The sequence below is a fragment of the Chlorocebus sabaeus genome, chromosome 24 (assembly GCF_047675955.1).
Source record: "Chlorocebus sabaeus isolate Y175 chromosome 24, mChlSab1.0.hap1, whole genome shotgun sequence".
Taxonomy (NCBI): domain Eukaryota; kingdom Metazoa; phylum Chordata; class Mammalia; order Primates; family Cercopithecidae; genus Chlorocebus; species Chlorocebus sabaeus.
Genome location: NC_132927.1, coordinates 72063947 through 72081282, shown reverse-complemented (window position 1 = coordinate 72081282; position 17336 = coordinate 72063947). Strand labels below are relative to the sequence as shown.

At 43.8% G+C, this 17336-nt stretch overlaps 1 long non-coding RNA gene across 1 annotated transcript in view; it reads right to left on the bottom strand.

The window, feature by feature from the left end:
• Window positions 1–1505: 1505 nt before the first annotated feature.
• Window positions 1506–17336, bottom strand: part of LOC140710053 (uncharacterized) — a 40236-nt gene continuing 24405 nt past the window's right edge. Inside the window, exon 3 of the long non-coding RNA XR_012090919.1 lies at window positions 1506–3279. This is a non-coding gene — a long non-coding RNA (uncharacterized lncRNA). The remainder of the gene's footprint in view (window positions 3280–17336) is intronic.

Genomic DNA, 17336 nt, shown 5'->3' with positions numbered 1-17336 from the left:
TTAGGTTTATAATCTTTGCTATCAAGCCAATGTTTTTTCTCCCCCTTGGAGACACTTTCCCTTGCAGCAGGCTGGGCTGCCCTACTGCATGGCTTCAATTTAAAAGTGCATCACGCCTGTAATCCCAGCATTTTTGGAGGCCAAGGCGGGCAGATCACAAGGTCAGGAGTTCAAGACCAGCCTGGCCAACATGGTGAAACCCCATCTCTACTAAAAATATAAAAATTAGCTGGGCATGTTGGCAGGTGCCTGTAATCCCAGCTACTCGATAGGCTGAGGCAGGAGAATCGTTTGAACCCAGGAGGTGGAGGTTGCAATGAGCCAAGATCACACCACTGCACTCCAGTCTGGGTGACAGGGCAAGATTCTGTCTCAAAAAAAAAGAAAAAAAGAAAAAGAAGTGCACACTGATGGAAGGAAGATTTTCAATCGCTCCTGTCCTTAATCAAAAGTAGAATTTTCTATAAAATTAGTTAAATCTGGTAAGTCTTAGAGAATGCTGAATGACCTCATGAAGTTTTATAAAAGACAAAAACACTATAAAAAGAATTTGATATTTTTCTAATCAATAATTATTACTAGTGATTACATGACTGCATACACTTGTCAAAATTTATAAATTATACACTTAAAATTGGTAAATTTTATTGTGTGTAAATTATGCCTCCATAAAGCTGATTTTTTTTTAAAAAGGGATAAATACCCAGGGACACTTTGGCATTTCCAAACAATTATTATTAAATTTAACCTAATGCATTTCTAGGCACTGTAAGGGAGGAAGGATCTATCACTAAATTCATCTATCACTAAATTCATGACTGAGGCCTCACAAAGACAGATTAACAAGAGAAAAGCATACAGATTTATTTTATTTAAGTTTTAGGTGACATGGGAGGCTTCCTAAGGAAAAGGAAGAACTGAAGAAATGTATAAGGTTTTACAATTTTTATGCTAAGTTTGATGAAGAGTTGATAGCTTTGGAGAAATATAACTGGACAAAGATGGTATGAGCAAATGGTGACAAACTGGAAGAACTTAGCAAGTCCTGTTCAGATTCTTCTCTGTGACCCTGTGTCTTCAAAGATAAGAATGTTCCTTCCTTCCGGTACAGGGAGGGGCCTCTCAAAGGAGACCTGCTTCAGGGGGAAAGGGAGGCGGATGGTGAGAATGACCTTCCTGCTTCGGCCATTTTCTCAAACACCAAGGTGCCATATTTTGGGTTAGCATATCCTGAACCCATCAGTATAGACTGTACCTTCCTACATTATTTAAAAATCTTATCTTCAAAACACACAGCCTTGAAAAGAGTCCTGAAACTTCAGGCAAGTTTGATGTGAAACTTCACATCAAATCCCCCTAATAATTTTCTATTTTCTAGTTTTGCACTTCAAATTTAAAAGGCATTCTTTTCTATCATAGCTTCCTGCTGATTACAAGAGAGCCCTTGTCTTCATTTCCTAACCCTAATGAGCTAGAAAATTCTCCCTGACTCTGCTGCCACAGTCCTCACTGGGCATATTCTCAGTGAGGAAAGGTAAAGGAGGTCATTTTCAACGAGGCTGCAGGGAGAGGGTGTCCACTTTGCCAGCTGTGTTCTAGTTGGAAATTCCCAGGGATGTGTGGCTTTAAAGTTAGGCAAGAAAAACATTTTCTTTGCAACAATACAGCATTGACAGTGGGTCCAGCATTTTCAGTGATTCTTGCTGTCACGTGGGAACTCTTATTTCTGTTTTGTTTTTTTTTTTGGAGACAGAGTCTCACTCTGTCACCCAAGGCTGGAGTGCAGTGGAGCAATCTCGGCTCACTGCAACCTCTGCCTCCCTTGTTCAAGCAATTCTCCTGCCTTAGCCTTCCGAGTAGCTGGGATTACAGGTGCATGCTGCCACACCTGGCTATTTTTTGTATTTTAGTAGAGATGGGGTTTCACTGTGTTGGCCAGGCTGGTGTCGAACTCCTGAGCTCAGGCAATCCACCTGCCTCGGTCTCCCAAAGTGCTAGGATTACAGGAGTGAGCCACCGCACCCAGCCAGGAACTCTTATTTCTAACTCTTGATATTCACGCTGTTAAGAAATGAGCATGATTAACGTAACTCCCAATGTCTCCTATTTCCTTCCATGTGGAGGGAATTTTATTAGAAGTCTTTCTCTGCTCCTTTATTAAATCTCTCTGGGGGCTGAAGTGACTTATTTGATTTGCAAATATGAAAAACAAAGCAGGCAGGCTGAGGTTGGTTCCTTGTCTTTATCTTGAGAGTGAACCTGCTTGTGGAAACATTAGTTCTCTGCTTCTCCACGTCCTAAAGCTAATCTGGGCAGACCCCTCTCCATATAGACCCAGTGTCCTGTCACACTCCAGCTGCTGGGACTGGGAAGTTAAGCAAGTCCAACTTTAGGGTTTAAGTTTAGTAAGCCTACTTACCCAAGGATATAAGCCATGCCCTCCAACCTAGCCTTTGTGACAGCTTGATGTTCCATTGACCCCTTTTGGACAGAGAAGGGGTTGTCATTATTGAATTACACTCAAATACCCCAAGACTTGTAAGAGAAGGCAATAGGCATGCATTGAATTCTCAGTCTTATCAATTAACTAGAGTGTGACTATGGATCTGCCACCTGATCTTTCTGAACCCCATCTGTGAAATGATGGGAGAATCATTATGGAGACTAATGATACCAGCATCATTGAGCAGGTGTGTGTATCAAATGAGTAATGAATACGAGACAGCTTGGCCAACTGTGACTGTGACAACCTTTAAAGTGAGCCATGCCTAAAAACACTGTAACAAGGTCTTTAGCAAACATATACAATACACACATGCATGCAGAGATCCAAGCTATTTACATGACACCTGTTCACTTAGCACTTCATTGATCATTGTCCACTTCGTAGTCTTGGCTCTGGAACTAGCCCTGGCAAGACTTAGTAGCAGGTGAAGGCACCACTTTGTCGGATGTCACATGAATGTGGTGAGGTGGCTAAAAGCATAGATTTTGATGCCAAATAGAACCAGTTTCACTTTCAGGTCTGCCACTCACTAGCTGGGTATCTGTGGGTGAATTACTTTATACTTCACTCTTCTTAGTCTTGAATTCTTTTTTTTTTTTTTTTTTTTTTGAGACAGAGTCTCACTGTGTGGCCAGGCTGGAGTGCAATGGCACGATCTTGGCTCACTGCAACCCCCGCCTCCCAGGTTCATGTGATTCTCCTGCCTCAGCCTCCCAAGTAGCTGAGACTACAGGTGCGTGCCACCATACCCAACTTAGTCTTGAATTCTTAGTCTGAAAAATATGAATAATAATAACTGATGGGGATAATGAAACATGCTTTGTAGGGTTATTATAAGGAGCAAATGAAGGAAGGCATGGGATGAATCCAATACAAGTCTGGGCACCCCATAGGAATCCATTACATGCTAACAGGCATTATGATGTCTACCCACCGCCTCCACCATGGCACCTATGACACACAACCCCCAGGCTGGTACAGTTTCTCACCATAGCTCCTTGTCTGAGCCCAGCCTCCTTCCCTGCCTTTGTTGCCCATTCCTCTCAGCAACTCATATGTTCTCAATTCCCCCAGTCAACCACCCCACCCCACCATGCCCTGTTTACCCCAAGCTCCTGGCAGGTTAATAGGAACTATGCTCACTTATTTATTTATTCAGTAAGTGCACACTGGGCACCTCCTCCATGCCAAACCCTGGGTGGGAGTTGGGGTCACAGAGGCATATCAGCCTCATTCTCCCATTCTTGAGGAGCTCACTCATGAGTGGGTAATGAACACAAATGGCTCCACTCCATGGGAAGGTGTGACGGGGCAACTCCAGAGGGACAGGCAGTGCCTTGTGAGCACAGGACATGGTTCCTTCCAAGGAGGTCACATTTAACTAGAACTTCAAAGGCAAGAGGTGATGAAGAGGAGCTTGTGAAACAAAGGAAAGGGTGAGGAAAAGGACTAAGATAAACAAAGGCATGGAGGAAGGAAATGACAAGGATTGTGAGATGGAAGGTTATAGCAATCCAGAGCCTAGGGTGCTTGGGAGGAGACGACCAAGAAGAACTTTGTAATCACAGGTAAGGTTAGGGAGGTGAGTTGAAGTTAGGCTTTGCAGAGCCCTGGATTTTGTCCCTAGGACTTGCATGTGCTATGGGAGTCCATTAAAGGTGTTTGCACCAGGGCATGCAGGAATGAGGGCAGCTCCCCAGGACAATGATGCGATCAAGTAGGAAGAATGGATTGTGGAAGGGTGGGGAGGATCAGAAACCTTCTGAGGTCACCAGTCGGCAGTAAGAGCATCATCACCTGTTTACTAACTTATACAAGAAGTGGCAGCTGAATTCCCTATGTCAGGCAGAACCTGTGTCTTTGGATGGGACACTTGAACCTTCCTGGGCCTCTGTTTCTTCATCTGTGAAATATTCAGGTGTCAATATTCATGAACAAAGACTATGCCTCTGGTGTCAGATCTTGGGGACAGGTTGCTCCTGCTGCTTTCTGGAGTCTCCTGCAGCCTTTGAGATGCACTCCCTAGGACCCTGCTTGGCCCAGCCAACTCTTCTGGACTTGAGGACTAACAGTATCTCCTCATCCTTTCCCAAGCTACACTACATTGTCATGTCCTGAGGACAGAGGCAGACGTGTCCGTATTATCTGGACATGCCTAGTAGGTGCTTGCCCTGAAATTGAATGTCACGTGAACATCAGCATTCTCTGAGAAGCCATATTCTCCAGTCACATGAGGAGCCGTGGGTTCCCGGGATTTCATCTATCGAGCCTTTACTTCATGCATAGAGACTGTGGCTGGGGTCTTTAATGACCTTTGCTTAGCCCTCCAAGAGGCTTAGAAAATGGGTGTTTGTGCTCTCATGTTCCCAATGACCAACTGAGGGCCAGAAAGATAAAGCATTTGCCTGAAGTCACAAAGTAAGGACACAGCAGAACTGAGGCCAAACACAGATGAGGCTGTCTCCTCATCCAGTGTTCTTTCAGCTACATCCCACCTCAGACTCACATTAGCCCCCATCCCTGCCCAGCACCTCTCATTCTCTAGGGCTTTCGAGCGGCCCCTGCATATCTCAGGATCCTCAGCATGATGGCTCTCCCCACCTCAAGGAGAATGGCAGCAACATATCTGGGGAAGAAATAGCACATGAATGCATCTCATCCATCACCCACTCCAACAGGAAAAACAAATTATTAAACATGCTCTGTATGCCCTTTCCAGTCCTGGTGGAGGATTAAACAATTAAAACTTCTCATTGCAGGAGTTGCCCTAGAGACAAATGAAAGGAAATTGAATGTGAAAATGAGGGGAGAGCAGGATCTCCATAGAGGATCTGGGTAACTTCAGGACTGTTCAGAGAGATGATCATTTTAAAGCAGCCTTAGCTGGCGGTCTTCAGATGTAAACTCAGGAGCAAGCCCAAAAACATTTCTGGAGTGGTCAGTGAATAAAGGCTTTTCTAATATAAAATAAGTGTGTGTGTGTATGCATATGTGTATATATGTCTACTCACACATATATATACTTATATACAAACACTTATATACATATATAAGTATGTGTATACATATATAAATGTTTATATTTATAAACTTACAAGTGTTTTATATGTGTAAATACTTATATGTATGTACTTGTATGTATACACACACTTACAGAAATGCTTTCTAAGTTAAAACATAAGAGATGTTCATTAAAGAAAATCCTGGAAGTAAAAGAGAAGAAATCTTCTTTGGTCCTACCGCCTTGCTTCTTTCCCTTGCCCAGTAAACAGGTTGTATTAGTCTCTTCTTGTATTGCTATAAAAGCTACCTGAGACTGGGTAATTTATAAAGAAAAGAGGTTTAATTGGCTCGCGGTTCTGCAGGCTATACAGGAAGCATTGCAGCTTCTCGGGAGGCCTCAGGAAACTTTCAGCCATGATGGAAGGGGAGGAGGAAGCAGGCGTGTCTCACGTGGCTGGAGCAAAAGGAAAAGCCGGGTATGGGGGGTACCATACACTTTTAAATCACCAGATCTCCTGAGAACTCTATCACAAGAACAGCACTAAGGGGATGTGTTAAACCAGGAGAAACTGCCCCCATTATCCAATCACCCACCACTGGATCCCACCTCCAGTACTGGGGATTGCATTTCAACGTGAGGTCTGGGTGGGGACACAGATCCAAACCATATCACAGGTCCTCTCCAAAAGAGAGTCATGGGTAACAACTGATTCCCTTCATTCCATTTTTTTTTTCACATAGTCAAAACTATGACTTTATAGGGAAAGGAGGTGCTTATTTAGCACCTACAATATGCCAGGCAAGTGTCATTGCTTTGCCTTTGCTGCCTCCTTTAATTCTCACAGCAATGCTGGGAGGTCAGTATCATTATCCCTGTTTCAGGGTTGAGGAACCTAAAACGCAGAGTGGTTCAGAAACTTACTCAAGTCACACAGCTTCCAAGTGGTGAAACTGAGATTCCCACTTGACTCTAACTATAGGCCCCCCCCTTACCTCAAAGGAAGCAATGTGGAAAAACATGAAGACTTGGCTGTACTCCCAATGGCTCCCAGCACAACAGGGGAGGTCAGATGTGCATGGCATTGACCAGAAGCCCAGACAAAATGCTATAACTGTATGAAGTTTCATTAAAGTCCTTTGAGAATTTACAAAAGGAGCATATTACTTTTAGTTGGAAAGAGGCAAAGGGAGATTAGATTAATGGAAGGGGTGACATTTGAACCGGTCCTAAAAAAGGGGGTGGGATTTTAAAGGGCACATTGGGGGAGGCAGAAGACTTTCTAGGCAGAAGCAATAGCCCAAAGAAAGAAAAAGAGTTAGAATATTCAGAGGCTGCAGACAGGAGATAGACTCCTTTGGCTAGAAGTTGAAGATGTGTGGATAGAAGATACAGACAATGAAGCTGGAAATGAGGTTGAAGGCAGATACTGAAGGGCCTTGAATGGTTGGTTAAGGGTTCAAACTTCTGTTGCTGAGCAGAAAAATGGCACGCTCTGAGTAACAGTTTAAGGGAATCACTGTAGGAGCACCTTGAAGGCAGAATGAATGGAGTGGGGGCAGCTTTCTATGGTAGGAAAACCAGGCAGGCTGCAGTTACTGTAACAGAGCAGAGGCCCATGAGGGTGAAATGGTAATAGTATTGGGAAGATACGAAGAGGAGAGCACTGGAATATGAGATATATCAAAGACAGAAATTATGAGGCTTGTATTGGGGGGATTTCTGACTTGAGTTATTGAATAGGTGGTGGACCATTAATTGGGAGAGGGAGCCCAGGAAGGGAAGCAGGCTTCAGGGACAACACAATGAAATCAATTTTTTGTCTAGTTGAGTTCATGGCGATTGTGTGACATCTGGGTGAGATGTTCAGAGTAGGTGGAGGTATATACCTCAAGCACTGAAAATGCTGGCTGATACCTTCCAGCACATTCTATCACAGACCCAGCGGAGGGCATGGAAGTCATCTATTCCAGCCTCATCATCCCTGCAGCAGACCCTGCAACACCTTTGCCTCCAATTCATTGACCTTTCAGTAACTATTCCCTGAGCCACTTCCTTTATTTCCTCATCCCTGGGATCTTCCTCCCTCTGAAGTCATAATGTCTAATATTCTCTCCTCTGATCTGACTATCCCATCTTCTCAAGACTTTATTTCAGATTGGCCTTATCAGCACTCTTCCCCCTTCAGCCTGTCCTTTTTCTCCCAGTCTTTGGGATCTTTTGTGCCCATTTTTCATCCCGCTAGTGCTTTTACTCCACGTGGACTTTCTAAGCCATTCTTTCACCAACATCCTTAATTCCCTTGTGCCCTGCAACCAGCTGATGAAACTCCATCACTCTATCAATGCAGGGCCCCACCCTCTCTATTTCTATGCTAGATTGCCAAGGAGGAGGAAAATCATGCAACTACATTGATCAAATATACTAAAATTAATGATCTTTCCTCAATTGGGCTCCCTACTCCATTGTCAAAACCTTCCACTTGTCCTTTTTCAATTCTCTAGTTCCATCTTTGCTCTTGCTGTTCTATAAATTGTCCCCTCTTTTCCTGTACCTCTAGCCTCCCCTTCTTCACTGGCTCCATACTTAGATCTTTCTCAGTTCAGTGTCATCCCATCTCTCATATTTTTCTCTTCCCAACTTGTTAAAGGACTTGCCTTCCATGATATTCGCTGACTTCCATTCACTTCCAAGCCCATTAAAATCAGCCTTCCTTCCCATTGCCCTCCTGGAACCACTCTCAGGAAGGTATCAGGGGGCTTCCAACATCCAATGGCCACATCCTTCCTCCATGCCTCGTCTCACTCTGCCTGTCTCTTAGATTTGACTCTGTGAGTCACTGTATTTTTCTTAAATCTCCCACCCCCGTGACTTCTATGGAGCAACAGCTTCTGGGTTATCTCACACCACTTTCATTCTTTCTCAAAATTCTTCATGGGTACCTCCTCCCCTTTCCGCCCCTTGAAGTTATTCCTTAACATTATAGTAGCAGACCATGACTGTTTTAACTTTACACATACCCTTGGTCTGGGGGGTCTTATTCAAATCACCAACTAAATACAAACAACTCCAAAGACTGTAACATCAACCCAAACTTCTACCATGAGCCAGACTCAAATCCATCTGCATACCTGACCTATTCCTTGACACACCATTGACTCCTCAAAGTTAACATATCAAAGTACTCTTTCTCTTAGTTGGTGAAATGACCATCTACCTGATTTAACCTGGAAGTCATCCTGACTCTTCCTTCCCTCACTCATCATATCCAATAGATTTCCAGGTTCTGATTGTTTTATGTCCTAAATGTCTCTGAAACTGCTTACTTTCTAATATCTCCTAGTGTTGTGTGTATCCTTAGCATCTCTCCATTGAATTCCTGTAACCCTTGCCTCACTAGTCTCCTATATACAACCTTATTTCCTTCAAATCCATTCTGCACACTGTTAAAGATAAACCCTATAGAATCACTCTCTTCTTTAAGACCTTTCAAAGACCCTGGATTGCCCATAAGCAGTGTTTACCAAAGAGGTTTTTAAAAAATGGCTTTTCAGAATGTTAAAAATTGTTACCAAGTTAATAAACTGAATAGTTTTCTTCATTGGAGGACTTCTCAGTGCCCAGCGGGCTACTACTTATTGGGAATCTCTAAGATATTACCCAAACATATTTGGCCTCAGGACTTTTTCCTAAGGAGCATTTCACAGGACTGGCTTTCTAAGAAAAGTATTTTAGGACTCATTAGGCTACATCATAAAGTCAGAGCTCCAGAGCTCAGCATCTAAGGATGCCATGATATTGACCAAACTGACCACTCCAGTCTGACTCCTAGTACTCCCCGCCTTACCTCCTGGGCTATGGAAACAGCAGACACATGCCCATCCCTACCTTCATCATCCCATCTCTCACCTACTTACTGCTCATGCCATGCCCTTTGTTTGGATGGCTCTTCCAATGCATCTTCTCTTTGCTGATTCCCAGTAATTCTTCACATCTCAGCATAGCTATCATCTCCTCTGGGAAGCATAAAGATCACGGAATATACACAATGGGAAAGCCAGGTATGCAGAGCAGACACTTCCCAAGCAGCCGAAGGAGAACTGAAACTGACTCCTACCTGATTAATCACAGAGGGGCTAAGAAAGGGGCTAATCCTACCTGATTAATCACGGAGGGGCTAAGTCTTGAGTTGCCAAGACTGATTTGGGCTTCACTTAGGTTTGCTTACCCTATGGAGGACAGGAGCAAAAGGAAAACATATTATCTTAGACTGGATATGCTGATAGGGAGAGCCCAGAAGAACCCAACACACCTATGCTCATTCCCTTTGCCCATTCCTCCAGACCAATGAAGTCCCTCTTCCTATCTACAGGAGTCATGAATTGATATGAGTGAACTAACAGACACAATCTCTTTCCATGATTTCCAAAAAGATAGAATTTCTTAGTTTAAGGACCAAAGTAGAAAATGTGATCAAGCAAGAAAATGAGTTATCCTCTATAGAAAACATTGCACATGCTTAATTACATAAAAGAAACAGGCCATTTGAGTGCATCAAAAGAGTTACAGAGAGACTATGACCCTTCCAATCTAATTAAGGCAGCTGATGCCTTCCGAAATTCCTATGACTCTGAGAAGAGAGATACAATGGAGCCTAGAAACAGAAAGTAAATAGGGATTCACATGGTCTCCTTTCCTGGCTTTGCAGAGAACTGGATTTCAAACATTCATCTCAATGAGCTTTACCACTGTCTGAGTGCCAGAAATCACTGTCACTCCCCAGTTCTTGTTTTCTCTGAAATCTGTCTGGTTATTCTGGTTAGGTAGGCACTTAGACTGACATTTAGCTTCTATTTCTCCTTCTTAAAGGGCATCCTGGTTGCCCCCCATTTCACGCAGTTGTCTGCTCCCTGAGGATGTGTCCTCCTTCCAGTTCTCAGCTTCCTTCCCATCTTGCTGCTACCCACTTCTCTGTTTCCCAGAAATCTAATTAGCCTCTGTCTCCCTCACCTTACACTGCCCATAACCAAATGCAAAATGTCAGGAAATTGTTTCTTCATTGAATGCATCAGCAACCTGTCTCCCACGCAAAATGCATCGTCTATCTTTTGGCCCAGAACCCATTTCCGGTTGTTGCACCTGATTATGATCAAGGTTGAGATATGGCATGGTGCCATGGAAGGGGCAGGCCTGGTTTTCCATACAACTCTCTCAGTAAACACTTGCTGTGTTTAAGTGTATGGCCCTTAACTTGTCTGGGCCTCAATTTCCCCACCTCTCAAATAGGGATAATAATAGACAAGTCTCAGAATTTGTGATAATCAAATAAAAGACCTCATACACCCAGAAAGCCCATAAATATGTTGGTTTAATGGAGACATAGGGGATTTTCAGGCATTCCTGGAGAGCAGCACCTTATCATTGGGTGTTGAGAGGGTTAAACATGAAAATCAATGCAATGCCTGTAGTTTAATTCCAGACTGATAGGAGCTCCCTTCCATCCCCCATTTTCCCAATAATCCACATATCCCATTGTCTTGCCGCCCCTGTACCTCCAGGACCATTGGAAAAATGTGGGTGACCCTTCCACTTCCCTTTGTGCTGGATCCCCCACCTCTATGCCCTCTATTTACTTTGTTATGTTGCCAGCTCACTGAGTTCTAATTGCTTGTCTCATTAAAAATTGCTAATCTAATAAATACTAATTACTCTGAAATAAAACAAGAGCATCCTCTGAAGAACAGCATACTCAAAAGCATCCGAGGCAATAGGCGTGGGGATGAGCCACAGAGCGAGGGCCTCTCTTCTCTCCAGAACTAGTGAACTCTTTCCAGATTTTAATTACATTTCTCAAAAACAAAAACAAGACCTATTCCCCTGTGAGGGATTCATCCCTGTTTTATGGAGAACAGAACCAGCTGTGTTGAATAGCAGGGTAACAAAACCGGAGAGGGGCAATCATGGCTAACATGTCCTGGACAAGAACAATTGCACATGTTGTCCTCACCACATGCATAAGAACAAGCACCCCCACCCCACCCCACAACCCCTCCCCTGGCCACTGGGTTCTTACCCATCCCCCAGGCAACCTGCCTAAGGGAGGATGAGAGGCATACATGTTCTACAAACCCTGTGTCCTCACCAGGTTCATCATGGCAAATGGCTGGGAACGTAACAACCCCAAATTTCCACCTAAATTTGCATTATAAACAGCAGCCTGCAAACTGGAAACACTTGGGTTGCTTGGACTCATCTGGTCCATGATATAATGATTTGAGTTCTTGGGAAAAGTCACTCAACCTTAGTCTCAGTTTCCTCATCCATGAAATGGATGCTTTCCAGTCTGTCTACCTTCCAAGGTTGTTGCTGAACTGAAAACAGAAAGGAGACACCAAATGTAGAGTCATGTTGCAGAGAACCCTTTTTCAAAGTAAGAGAGTTACACTGAGCAATGCTCTCTTCTCTCTGAATTAGGGTCATGGGGCAGAGAAGCCAGGCGATGACCGTCCAACACCTGGTGACCAAGGAGGAATGCCGGCTTTTCTATCTCATGTTATGACCAAGTCCTCTCTACTGACCTAGGCCCACTGGGAGAGAGCCCCTTCTGAGATTCCATCAGAAGACTCCCTTTGTGGATGCCACCCGGCGTGACATGTGGCATGGAACAATCTTGCTGGAACAGCCCCCTTTGAGGCAGCCTGAACTGCTCACCTCATCCCTCCAACCTGACATTTTGCTCCATGCTGGGGCTGTAAAGTGACAGCTGAGATACTGTTCATAACTACGTTTTCCTAAAACATAACTGAGGTGTGCGCAAACGCCTTGTCAAAAACGATAGTGCTTGGTGATCCATGCCGCTCCTTACAGAGGGTGCAAGAGAGAGCTGGGAAACACGGTCCTTGCCTCTGCATCCTTCATCAGGAACTCTTTAGATTAGTAATTCTTGGCCCAGAGTGATTTTGACCTCCAGCGGGTGTTTGACAATGTCTAGAGAGATTTCGGACGGTCATAACGATTGGAGAGCAGCTACTGGCATCCAGTGGGCAGAGGCCATTGACACAGCTAAACACCTTACAATGTACAGGACACCCCCACAACAGAGATCCCACCCAAAATGTCAGTAGGGCTGAGGCTGAGAAACCCTGGTCTAGATAGTATTTCAGGGCTTTTAAAAACATTGGGCAGCTGTTGTCACCCCCACTAACCTTTGCGTGTCTTTCCCTAATGGCAAATGACTCTTGAGGGGGCTTCCTGATCAACCACATAATGAACCCAATAATGACAGTCATTGCCAAAGAAAAGGTTCTGTCTTTTGAATAGAATGATGATGTTTGCCATCCTATTTTATTTTTGCCAAAATAATACATAGGCTAGTTTACATAGTCTGTCTGCCATCCCATGAATAACGGTGTTGAGACTTGCTCGATCGTCAGAACAAGTTGGTTTCCAAAGGAAAGAGGTTCTTCTTTTCCAAATCAGAGCCCTTCATGTACACAACTAAGCGTGACATTTGCAAATCACAATGCTAATCCAAAATTATATAAAATTAGATGGAGATCCAACCCAAGTCTTCATTGATGCCTTCATCTATCAGCCAACAGAAACGTGTCAAGCTCCTTTTATGCCCAAGACCTTGTGTTCCAGCATGGGATTCCAGTGAGAAGTGGCCTCTGCCCTTTAAGGGCACACTCTGATGGGAACAGACATTTGCAGAGAAGCCATTTCAGGAAAATGGGATGGATTGAGTGTGGAGGCATGCAACAGAAACTGACCAGTTGTTCTCCAAACCTGCTCCCTTTCCTCCTGCACACATAGTCATACCCTATTTCCCAGCCTCCTCTGAAGCCAGGGTCTCTGCATTCTGGACATTGGACTATGAGTCAGAAGTGATGGGACTCACTCACAGCCTGGCCCATGGGAGCCTCCCACGGTTGGCTCCTGTCCTTTCCCTGTCTCCTACCCAGATACAGAGGATCCAGCAAAGGATTCTGAGACCCCATGGGATTGCACAGCCACAAGATGAGAGGGACATGGCTACCTGGAGAGCCTTGGGAACGACCACCTCCAAACAAGAGTATCCACCATATTCCTCAGAGTTCTCCAGAGAAACAAAATCAATACAAAATCAGTATGATACACCACACACACACACACACACACACACACACACGCACACACACATTAATTTGTTGTTATAGAGGCTCAGAAGTCCCACCATCTTCTGTCTGCAAGCTGGAGAACCAGGAAAGCCAATGATATAATTCAGTCTCAGTCAGAAGGCTTGAGAAGCAAGAGAACCCACAGTATAAGTTGTGATCCAATGCAAAGGTCTGGAACTGGGGAGGCTGATAGTGTAACTACTGGTCTTTCCAAAGACCTAAGAACTTACAGTGCTGATGTCTGAGGGCAGGAGAAGATGGATGTCTCTGCTCAAATAGAGATAGCAAATTCACCCTTCCTCTACCTTTTTGTTCTGTTTGGGCCCTGGACAGATTGGATGGTGCCCACCCACATTGGTGAAGGCAATTTTCTTTATTGATTCAAATGAAGATCTCTCCAGAAACAACCTTCCAGACACACCTACACCCAGAAATAATGTTTAACCAGCTATCTGGGCATGGCTTAGCCCAGTCAAGTCAACACATAAAATAGCCATCATACCCACAATGGACTGAGACATCAATTTGCATTTGTTAACCTACTGGAACTTGGGACTTTAGTTGCTACAGCAGCTAATGTTACCAATATGAACTAATGTAAGTTTTGTGCCCAGGCCATCATCTTAAGTGGAGCTGACTTGCCTTTGTGTCTGCCTTATATGTTATGGAGACTTTTATCTCAACACATGGGAGGTTTTGATGCACTAGTGCATTTATCTCTCTGTCTCTCTACAGGGGTTGCCACAGACTTACTTGACAGAAGGGACTTACTGATGGCAATTAGACTAAGAGGGGTGCTAGGAGATTTGTCTTGAGGCTATAACTGCCCAGAAAGAATACTGTTGCACTCCTGATATGAAAATAAAAGAGTTTCTAGAGTGGTTTTGACACACTGCAAAAGAATGAGAAAATGGCAATTGCTCCATTTCAAAGAAAGGGTAAGGAGTTCCCCTACCAGCTTGCTGAAGAACAACTGGGTTGAATCTAGGGTCTGCCTTTTACCATTTGTGATGTTAGATAAGTTACTTAATCATGCTCAGCCTGCTTCTTCATCTGTAAAATGGGGGTAATGAGATCACCTGCTTCATAGAGTTAGGATTAAATAAGACGATGCGTGAAGAATGCCTCTTGTACGTTCTGGCACCCAACGCCAGGCATCCTGATTATTATTATCTCCAAATCCCCAGCACTTCACCACAGTGCCCAAAAGCGTGGTAAGTGTTTGCTGAGAGAATGAATAACTGAAGTTTTAAAATCACCCAAGTCAGAAGAAGAGGAAAGATATTGCTCATCCAATGCTGATTCAGCTATCATAATTAATTTCAGAGATACATTTTGCTGGCATCTTTTCCACAAGGATTCTCCCCTAGATTTAATTAGGAAGGCAGTCAGCATCCTACCAAGGTACTTATCCTTTTTTTATGCTCCTCTTAAAAAACAAAGCAAAAACAAAAACAAAACAAAAACAAACAACAAAAAAGAACTGTGATGCTATTTAGTGCAATGAAAGGTACTGTCCAGGGTTCTCACTGTAGTAGTGCACATTGCACTGAAGAGCCAGCCAGCTGTGCTATCTACTTTTGCAGAGAGAAAAGAGAAAGGGCCCTGGGGATCTAAGAGCCAATGCAAGGTCAGAAGACAAAACGATGGGGCTCAGAGGCTACTAAAAACAAGAACCTTAGGAATCATCTCAAGTCGCAGATGGGGAAGCTAAGGCCCTGGGAGGGGCCGGCCAAATTGCCCAAGATTACAAGCCAGGAAGCAATAGGTGTGATTCCAATGGCTTCTCTCTTAAGCACCTCCAGAGGGTTTGGGTGGGTACATTTTGATTCTTCTTAAGCATCCTCTCCATCCTCTGTCCCCAGGATCTGGTGCAGAGTAATTTCTTCTGGCTCCTCCAGAGGTAGATATGGGTATCTGAGGGCAGTGGACACAGTCTAGACCCCTTATGTCACACTGGAAGGCAAGTGGACCAAGGAGCTGAGTAAGACTCACAGCAAATGCATCCACTCTTCCAGGAAAAATAACCTCCAAGTCCTTGGAAGAGTAGTCAGATATGTCAGCTCCATCTGCAGACAGTAGTAAAATCAATAATACCCTTTGGGGTCAAATTGGGGTTACAGTACATTTTAGGGTCCCCTTGGGGTCAAATTGCCTGCAGAATAACTCAGAGGGGGGCGGTGGAGGTAGGGGTGGGAGTTAGGACAACAAAAATCTTGCTTGATGAGCTGCTTGTATGTTATGGCAATATGTCCCATCAATCCAACCCCAATCCAACATCCAGCCCAATGCCCATTCATCCAGAGTGGCCACACATGCTGGAGGTTAAAGCACAACTCTGAGGGCTAGACTACCTAGACTGGAATCCCTGTTCTCTTGCTTATCTGTAAGACTGTGGGTAAGTCACTTACCTGTGCATGACTCAGTACCCTCCTCTATAAAATGGAGATATGAATTGTCCCCACCTCATAGGGCTGCCTCATAGGGCAACCCACAAAGTAGTAGAAGATATTTGCAGTACATGTGTCAAAGACTATTATTCAGAATATATAAAGAACTTCTACAAATCAACATGAAAAGACAAACAACCCAATACATAAGTGGGCAAAATACTCAGAAATTTCACCAAAGATATTAATTTTAATGTTGATAATAAAAACCCTTTAATTGAAGTATAATAGACATACAGCAAAGTGCAAGTATTTTGAGTATACAGCATGGTGAATGTTCACAAACGCACCTGTGTGTCCAGCACCCAGCTCAAGAAAGGAGATCATAACTAACACCTCCATTATCCTTCAACTTATACACCCTTCCAGCTACCACCTCTCCCCACGGAGGGTAATCCCTCTTCTAACTTCCAGCACCACAGATTAGCTTGGCTTGTTTTTGTGTGTTCTGTAAATGGAACCATGAATGGAGTCATACAATGTGTACTCCTTTGAGTCTGTCTGCTTTTGCCCACAGAATGTCTGTGAGGTTCATTCATGGCTGATTTCCTCCCCCAACCTTATGTCTGTGAGTTTCAGCCGTCTTTTTGTGCATAGCTGTAGTTTGTTCATTCTCATTGCTGAGATGGGCTTTCAGGTGCTTACCAGATTGAGGCTGTTTTGAACAGCACTACAATGCACCTTCCAATACATGTCTTCTGGTGGACATGTGCACACATTCCTGTTAGGTAAGAAGAGTGGGTCCCTGAAATCTGGAATAATACTGAACCCAATTGCTGTCAATCTGAACATGATTCTGTTCATGTATTCCACCCACAACTGACATGCTTTTTCTGCCTTCATTAAGCATTTATCATGCACTGTGGCTATAACTTTTGCAGTTTGAGGTGTGACAACAAAAGTAGCATGAATTTCTTTTTCTTCTTTCACAATTTCATGGATAGAAGATTTGTTCTTACTGTAGATCTTAGCAACCTCAACATGCTTTTTTTCTTTTTCTTTAAGTCAAGAACTTTCACCTTTTCCCTTAAAGAAAGCACTTTAAAGCTTCCTTTTGGCACATCCAAATTGCCAGCATCAATACTCTTGCACTTTGGGGCTATTATGAAGTAAAGTAAGGGTAACTTGAACATGAGCACTGCGATACCCCGACAGTCAATCTGAAAACCAAGATGGCCACTAAGTGGCCACTGGAAAGGAGTGTAGACACCGTGAATATG